Here is an 8,100-nt window from a genome sequence, read left to right on the forward strand (position 1 = left end):
GCCAGTACCTGTTGAAATAATTGAAAGTCTGAAGCAGCTGGGAAAGTGCTCACTTTTAATGGAAACACTATGAGCAGGTACTGGCCGCATACATCAATGTATTATCCATACAATGCTGCATACACAGGCCGTCGATTTATCGCTGCTTTGCATGCACAGAAAACCAGCGAATATATAACAAAGCATGTGTAAAAAAGACACAATTGTTCCGCTCACGCAAATACACATGCGCTGGTGTAAAGTCGGCCTAAAGGTATACATGGAATAACTGCAGTAAGGACAAAGCCTTTTACTGATGGCTGTATCTATCCTACCCACAGAAGGTGCTCCATTTTGTCTTTGTTGGATAAGGAAAACCTTGATGAATTGAGGGTCGGTTGCAACACAAATCCCATTGGGCTGCAAGTCATTTGAATAGGACTGAGCTTGCAGTATTGTTCACAGCCACTGCACAATGTATGGAGCTGTGCGGGTGCATTGCGGCTACTGCAATCAGATGATCGTTGGAGGTACTGAGATTCGGACCCACCGATTTTAATGAGTCCTGGAAATGCCCCTTTTTAAGAGTGTTTGTTTTTTTTTTTTTTTTTTTTTAGCGTATAGGTGTCAGAACTACTGACTTATTTAGCTTCTGTCTAACACTGGAGTTGGGCAGCTGTGGATGAGACAAGTGATTTGACTGCATTGGAAACAATTTTGTTACATTGATCTTACAAATACCATATTTTTCTGACTGTAAGGCTGCCTGCACACGAGCGGAAATTCCGCGGCGGCATTTCCCCTGGAACTTCCACCGCTGGAAGCCTGCATAGGATTGCGTTAACAAACGCAATCCTATGCAGACGGCTGCGCGAAATCTCGAACGGCAAACAATTCGCGGCATGCTCTGCGAGCCCCGCACAGAAACGTCACTCACCTGCCGCCGGCTCCGGTCTGCGCATAAGCCGGCACATCAAACAGCTGGAGCCGCGGGCACGGGTGAGCGCGCTGGCCCCTGCAAGCGCTCGGGTCGGGTCCCGCAGCGAGAATCCTCGCCGCCGGATCCGACCCGCCCGTCTGCAGGCGGCCTAAGACACAGTTTTCAGCAAAATAAAATCTTGCTGAAGTGCGTCTGCGCCTTATTGTCCAGAGATCGACACCCCTGACTACTGCTTGTAATCAGTCGGTGCTTTGATACCGTGCGTTGCCCCATCATCAGCAGAACTCTGCAGTCCCACATACCGTGGCTGCACAGCCCTTCCTCTCCCTGCAGATCAGTGCCACCCTTCCCAGCAGATGGCGCTGAAGATCAAAGCTCTGGCAGCAGCTAGAGGGTGTCATGTATTACTGCACTTGTATGTGGGGATTTAATGCTCATAAAAGCAGTGTTTAACATGGCAGCTGTGTATGTGTGTGCGTGCATGTAGCAGGGCTGTATGTGAATGCTACAGAACTGTGTGTATGTGTTTAATGTGAATTTATGTGCTTGCGCCATTGTTTGAATGGACACACTAAGTTTAATAGGAGCTGACCACTGTTAATCCCTTTTTCTCCATACTAGAACAGCAAAGTTAATGAAAGTAGCCCCTCCGCTTTGTTAGACCCCCAGAGACGTTTAAATTACTGTGAAATATTTTTTCCTGTTTTCTAAACCCGGGGTGCGTCTTATGGTCCGAAAAATATGTAATAGATCTTCAGTAGTGGCTAGGCTCTTAGATTGGGTGAAGCTTCCCACTGCTGTCCTAGTTAAAGGGAACCTGTCATCAATAAGTGCTGTAAACTAAGTTTAACAATGGGGTCAAGGACCTTAAAGGTGCTTTTTTTTTTTCCCTAATACTTGCCTGACTCCCTTTTAACTTGCGAGTGGTGCTTGATTCATGCTTTGGACTCCTCTCTGCAGTCAGTCTGTGCATACACAGTGTTCTCTATGGGTGTGCATACACATTGACTGCAGAGAGGAGTCCAATGCATAGACTTCCCGCTGACTTTCAGGGCTGAACCCCCCCCCCCCCCCCCCCCCTCCCCTGAACTCTTCGTTCCCTGTTCTAGAAGCCCATTAACTTAGTGTATACTGCTTATAAGTGATGACCGCTTCCCTTTAACCACAGGAACCCTTGTGAGAGGGATGACCTCCGGTAACAATTGGTCAGTATCAGGACCCCCTTTGCTATGTCTACATGATGCTTACAGTTCATTGGGCTTTTGTAAGTACAGATGAGCACCTGGTCATTTTCTTCACTGTTTTTAATCCTTTTTTTTTTTTTTTTTTTAAATCAAAAACTTGGATATTGTAAGTTTTCCCCAAATCTAGTAGTTCACAAGCATTCCTCCTTGAGTTGCTATTGGTGACCTCCTCTTTAGCTGGCTGTTTCTCTATTTTCTGACACAATGATAGGGCACACATTCTGTCTTACATGTTTCCGATTAATGTTGAAGTGCCATGGACACGTGGTGATCATTTTGTTATGCAGTGTTATTAGTAATTCCATCTTCACTTTTTAGGTTGGTGAGTACTAACACATTCTTCAATAGATTTCTATGGGCATGTATTGAATATAAATTTTCTAACATAGATGAAACTGCCTACATATGTATTCTTTGGATAATTGTATGCATAGTTATGTACACAACTCACAAATCAAGTAATTTAGTGCTACAGGAATTTCAAAGTAACTATCTTAAATGCACCTGCTGGTACTTGGTGTGAATTACATAGGAAAGATATAAATAAAGCCTTTGTATGAAATTTTGCCATTTATTTTGTTTTTATACGTGTATTTTGGGCAACTGTTACTCTGGATTTTGCTGCTGGCTGTAATACTTTGTCATGAATTAAAATGCTGGCACGTTTTTGTTTTCCTTTTTACTGTTTTTGCTTTAATGAAATGATTCATTTAACTTCCATAACTTATTAGTGAAAAGTGAATTCTGTATTTCAAACCTAAACTGAACAATAATGTTGCTTTCTCCTAACGTCCTGTTACCTGAAGCATTTTGTGTCATTTTTGACCCTCCGTTCCCATAAGTTCTAATTGATAAAAAAAAAAAAAAATTGCACCCTCCCCCCCCGCTCCCACCTGCTGACTGCCGCTACTCACCGCTCCCCCGCGCCGGCAGCCGAACCTTTTGTCTCAAGCGGGCAGGTACTCGCTAAGGGCAATGTTCGCTCAAGCAATTGCTCTTAGCGAGTATACTCACTCATCTCTAGTATTGTGTTCTGTCTGCATTAGTGTTATAGCTTCTGTTCGTATTGGAGCCATCACAACTAGGCCTGATCAGTTTTCAGATAGACCTCATTAGGGCCCATTCACATCTTGTTCTCTGGTTCCATTTAGCATATACAATGGGAAAACTCCCGATTTATACAGACAGAGCCTACCAGTGTCCTCCATTCTGATACATTATGAGATTTTTCATGGCCGGTCCATTAAACTATTATGCATACGTTTAATGTATTCATTACCCATAGGCTATAATGGCATCATTAAAGCAGGTGCTAGTACAAACCATAAGGACAGCTTTACTGCAGGACGCACAAGGTAACTAGATGTACCTAAATGGTCATTTGCATAAATAACCCGCATGAATACATATATAATCGCATATATGGCATGTCTGCTATATATATATAATTTGTGCAACCACTAGAGCTTGTGTCAGTGTTCAGACTGTAGCCAAACATCCCATTACACCTGAAAGATATGTCCTTTATGCAAATGGTTCAATATTGAACTACTGTGCCCTTTAATATTGGGGGCTCGATAATGTATTAATTCCCGATGGAAGGCTTTGTTTACGTGTTCAAAATTTCAGAATCTCCCCTGACTCCAACACTTGCCATTCCCATTACCGCCAGTGAGTGCCGGAGTGTAGAGAGCCAGTTTAATAGATCCTTCATGAAAAGCTTATGACCGATCTGTTAAGCAGATACCTAAGATGAATACCATCCATCAACCTTAGGCCAATATGCTAGCTGACCCATTGTTGTACAGTAGTGTATGCTGTTATTCCATAACTCTCCATTTTTCTAAGGTATGCTGAAAAGCACCTGGCAAGATGGAGGCCAAAAAGAAAGTCCTTTTGCTTCTGTCTGACTTAATAGAGCCCTAAATGTTAAAGGGGTGGTCTCGCGAAAGCAAGTGGGTCTATACACTTCTGTATGGCCATATTAATGCACTTTGTAATGTACATTGTGCATTAAATATGAGCCATACAGAAGTTATTCACTTACCTGCTCCGTTGCTAGCGTCCCCGTCGCCATGGTTCCGTCTAATTTCGGTGTCTTCTTGCCTTTTTAGACGCGCTTGCGCAGATCCTTCTTCTCCCTTCGGCTCCGCTCGGCAGTATCGGCATTTTGGCTCCGCCCCCTTGTACGCATCATCGCGTAGCTCCGCCCCATGACGTGTGCCGGTTCCAGCCTCCTGATTGGCTGGAATCGGCACATGACGGGGGCGGAGCTACGCGATGACGCGAAAAGGGGGCGGAGCCAAAACGCCGATGCTTCCAAGACCAGCCGAAGGGAGAAGATGCATCTGCGCAAGCGCGTCTAAAAAAGCAAGAAGACACCGAAGTTAGACGGAACCATGGCAACGGGGACGCTAGCAACGGAGCAGGTAAGTGAATAACTTCTGTATGGCTCATATTTAATGCACGATGTATATTACAAAGTGCATTAATATGGCCATACAGAAGTGTATAGACCCACTTGCTTTCGCGAGACCACCCCTTTAAATATTTTAATCAGGGGCTTTCCCAACATATACCCCAAAGAAAACCTGAGTTGTGAAAGCCCCTTAAAGGGCTTCTCTGGGACTTAAGTATTTTGTACATTTGGTAGTGGCAGTGCCTCATACTGAAACTCTGTTCCTTTGACTTGAATGGGACGGAGCTGCAGTACCTAGCACAGCTCCTACAAAATGTATAGGACCGTACTTAGTAAGTAATGGGCAGGCCATCAATGGTAAAGTCCTGGAAACATCCCTTTTGGATGGTGTCCATCAGGTTTCTGTCATGGTTTGGGTACTTTTGTAGGCAAGAACAGTGCTAAAGACAGCTTTATCTGTACTGTAAAATGTACCAGAACCTCTGAGGGCAACCCAAGAATGCCAGTGTGAATGGAGCCTAAAGTTTGGTGACCCTGCCATGATTGTAATGCTTTGAACAAAAATGGTGCTATAAGAGTGCATTCACTTCTGAATTCTGTTAACTGCGGATTAAAAATCCACCAACCCTTTTAGAAAGGTTACTTTGGTTCATTCTGTCCAATACACTAAAATGCAGTATAACCTGCGCTTCCTTTCTTTGCTGGCTTACAAAGTCATTGAAAATCAAGGAGGGTTCAAATGGCTGGACTGGAGTTGCTTTCCTAAATTTTACCTGGTTTTGGAGCAGCTGCTTTTTTAGTTTGTTCCATCTTAACAGGATATTGCAATGATAGACTTTCTTATATCTCAGACATGTCACATGATCTACACTTATATCCTGAACTAGTGGTCCCAATGATCATTTCGGTGAACAGATGATGTGTAGGTTTGGACAACTCTTGAAATTGAGCGTTCCAGGCTTCCACTGACCGGATCCGATCGCTGGAGTATATCGAATTACTATTCCCAACCCTATGCATATTCACATGGAGGCCAGGGCTGCCTTGTACCACGATGACAATTGTCAAGTACAAAACCCCTTTTTACTTTGCTTGTTATTGCCTGTTGTGAAAATCCATTATTTGGTATCCTTTATATGTATCAATAAACTATTTTTATGAACACAGGTTTTGCATTTTTGTTTACAAACACCAGTTAAAATAAACATGTAATGTTACCCATTTAAAGACTTTTGTATTTCCTGCCATTTGTGATGTATCCAATTCTGTACGTAATGTTTTAAGTCGGTACCCGATGCACAGTGGTACTGCATTTTGTAAGATGTTAGCTGTGAAATACAGTTAGTTAAAGAAAATAAGTCTTCTGTGTTATGTTTCCCGTATACATCGTACACATCCATAGTCCTGTGTCTTGGGTTTCCAGTATTTGGCTGGATGCAATCCATAAGCAACTGAAAGGCTATGAAGATGGAACAAGTAGTCTGGGCTATGTAGCAAACAGTCATAGAAAACTGAAAGTTGGGCACATGGAGGCGTATGGTGCGTCGTTCTCCCCTAGAAGCAGTGCATCTAATATGGTCCCCAAAACAAACCTGGTACAATTTGTTTTCTTCTGTAAAGGTACATTCACATGGGTGATTTTCACGCACAATATCTAACTGCTGTGATATCAGATATTGCGCGTGATGTTGATTCAAATTATTTTTCTCTCGGACCGGTTCTCTCCAATCGCTGCATGTCCTTATTTTTAGATGATTCTGTTTCACAATTGCCAATTATTCCCTATGTGCTTCAAAAAAAAGCATTGCACATACATGTAAATGCGAGTTTGATGTGTTTTGAATATAAAAGTTGCATGTTGCAGCAACGCAATGCAAAGAGCATAATACTTTTTAAGGATTTTACCCATGTGATTTAATTTTTTTGCTGCGTGGTGTGTTTTTTTTTTTTTTCAATGATTTTTTTTTCTTTCTGTTTTTAGTATTTTTCCTTGTTTTTATATATATACATATATATATATATATATGTATATATATATATATGTATATATATGTATGTATGTGTGTGTGTATATATATATATATATATATATATATATATATATATATATATATGTGTGTGTGTGTGTATGTATTTTTTTTTTTTTCCTTACTTGGTTACAAAAATATATATTTTTACCACCTATGTCCCCCATGTTGTGTTATAGGACCTTGGGTCATTTATTTCATTTCACACTTTTCCACTGTTGCTGGAATAACCATAGGACCCCCAGTTACAGGGGAAAACCTCTACCTGTAGTGACATCAGTCACTAAGAGAGCTGATCTAGGACTGCAGTGCCAGGAGCAATCGGCAGTCACGTGATCGCTCAGTTGAATAGCAGAAGTAATGGTTCTGCTTTTTCTCTTCACTGCATACCACACACAGAGCGCTATGTAGCTTGTAAGGGAGAGGGCAGAAGCTGTCAAAAACGTCAGTATTTTCCTTCAGGTCCTTGGGGGTCTTTGGCAGCTAAGGACCTAACCACCTCTTGCTAGTTCATGGCTTTAATCCTGTCCCTAGCCCTTAAGGGGTTAAGAGCACAATATCCATCCAGATTTCTCGGACCTATATCGCACTTGCCTATGATTGCACCCTGAGATCCATAAGGAATTCTATGGGGGAAAAAAACACTGTGAAATTGGACACCTATCAGGGTCCCAGCACAGTCTATGGGAACCCTATTATGGCGCTGTTGAACCCTGAGCGTTTACTCACCTTGTTAGTATTATGACCTATGTGTTCAGTTAAAGGGAACTTGTCCGCACCATAAACATTTTGCTTGGATCCTGAGGAGTTCTGGGATGTACTTTTTATACTCTCCCTGTTCCTATGCTGTCACCTGCGGAAGTCTAACATTGTGACTACGCCCTCATAGCCTGTAGAGATGCGTCCGGGTGGCATATTAACTTATTCCACAAGACTTCTGCTCGATTCACAACCTGATTGGTTGTTTGGGTTGGCTGATCACAGTGATTGGTTGTTTGGGTTGGCTGATCACAGTGATTGGTTGTTTGGGTGAGTATAAAAAGTACATCCCTATGAGCTCTGTGCCTTATTTTTTGGTGCTTATAGATGCAGACATGTTCCCTTTAAGTTCCGCTTAGTTTTTTTTTTTACCATTAGTCTAATGGCTGCTGTTAATTTCAGATTTGCTGGTCAAAAGCCATGAGAAAAAAAGTACATATCTTGTCTGCTGTATGTCTGATGAATTCTTGCGGAGTTTCATTGTGAATGAATTGTTTTGGTATGGATAAAAGCTTTTGTTACATTTATTAGGATGGTTTTATACACGTCCGTTTTTAGAAAAATGTCACTGCAACTTTTTCCCGTACGCCCGAGACCGCCTCCTATGCAGATGGCAAACAGGAACCTGCCAGAGCACCTTTCACCTCCTCCCTAAACCATCCATAAGACAGGTTGGAGAATGCTGAGGTAGACGCTGCGTGGCTGCCTCGGCTCTTTTAAGGGTTCTTCCAG

The sequence above is a fragment of the Eleutherodactylus coqui genome, chromosome 2, assembly GCF_035609145.1.
Source record: "Eleutherodactylus coqui strain aEleCoq1 chromosome 2, aEleCoq1.hap1, whole genome shotgun sequence".
NCBI classification, from domain to species: domain Eukaryota; kingdom Metazoa; phylum Chordata; class Amphibia; order Anura; family Eleutherodactylidae; genus Eleutherodactylus; species Eleutherodactylus coqui.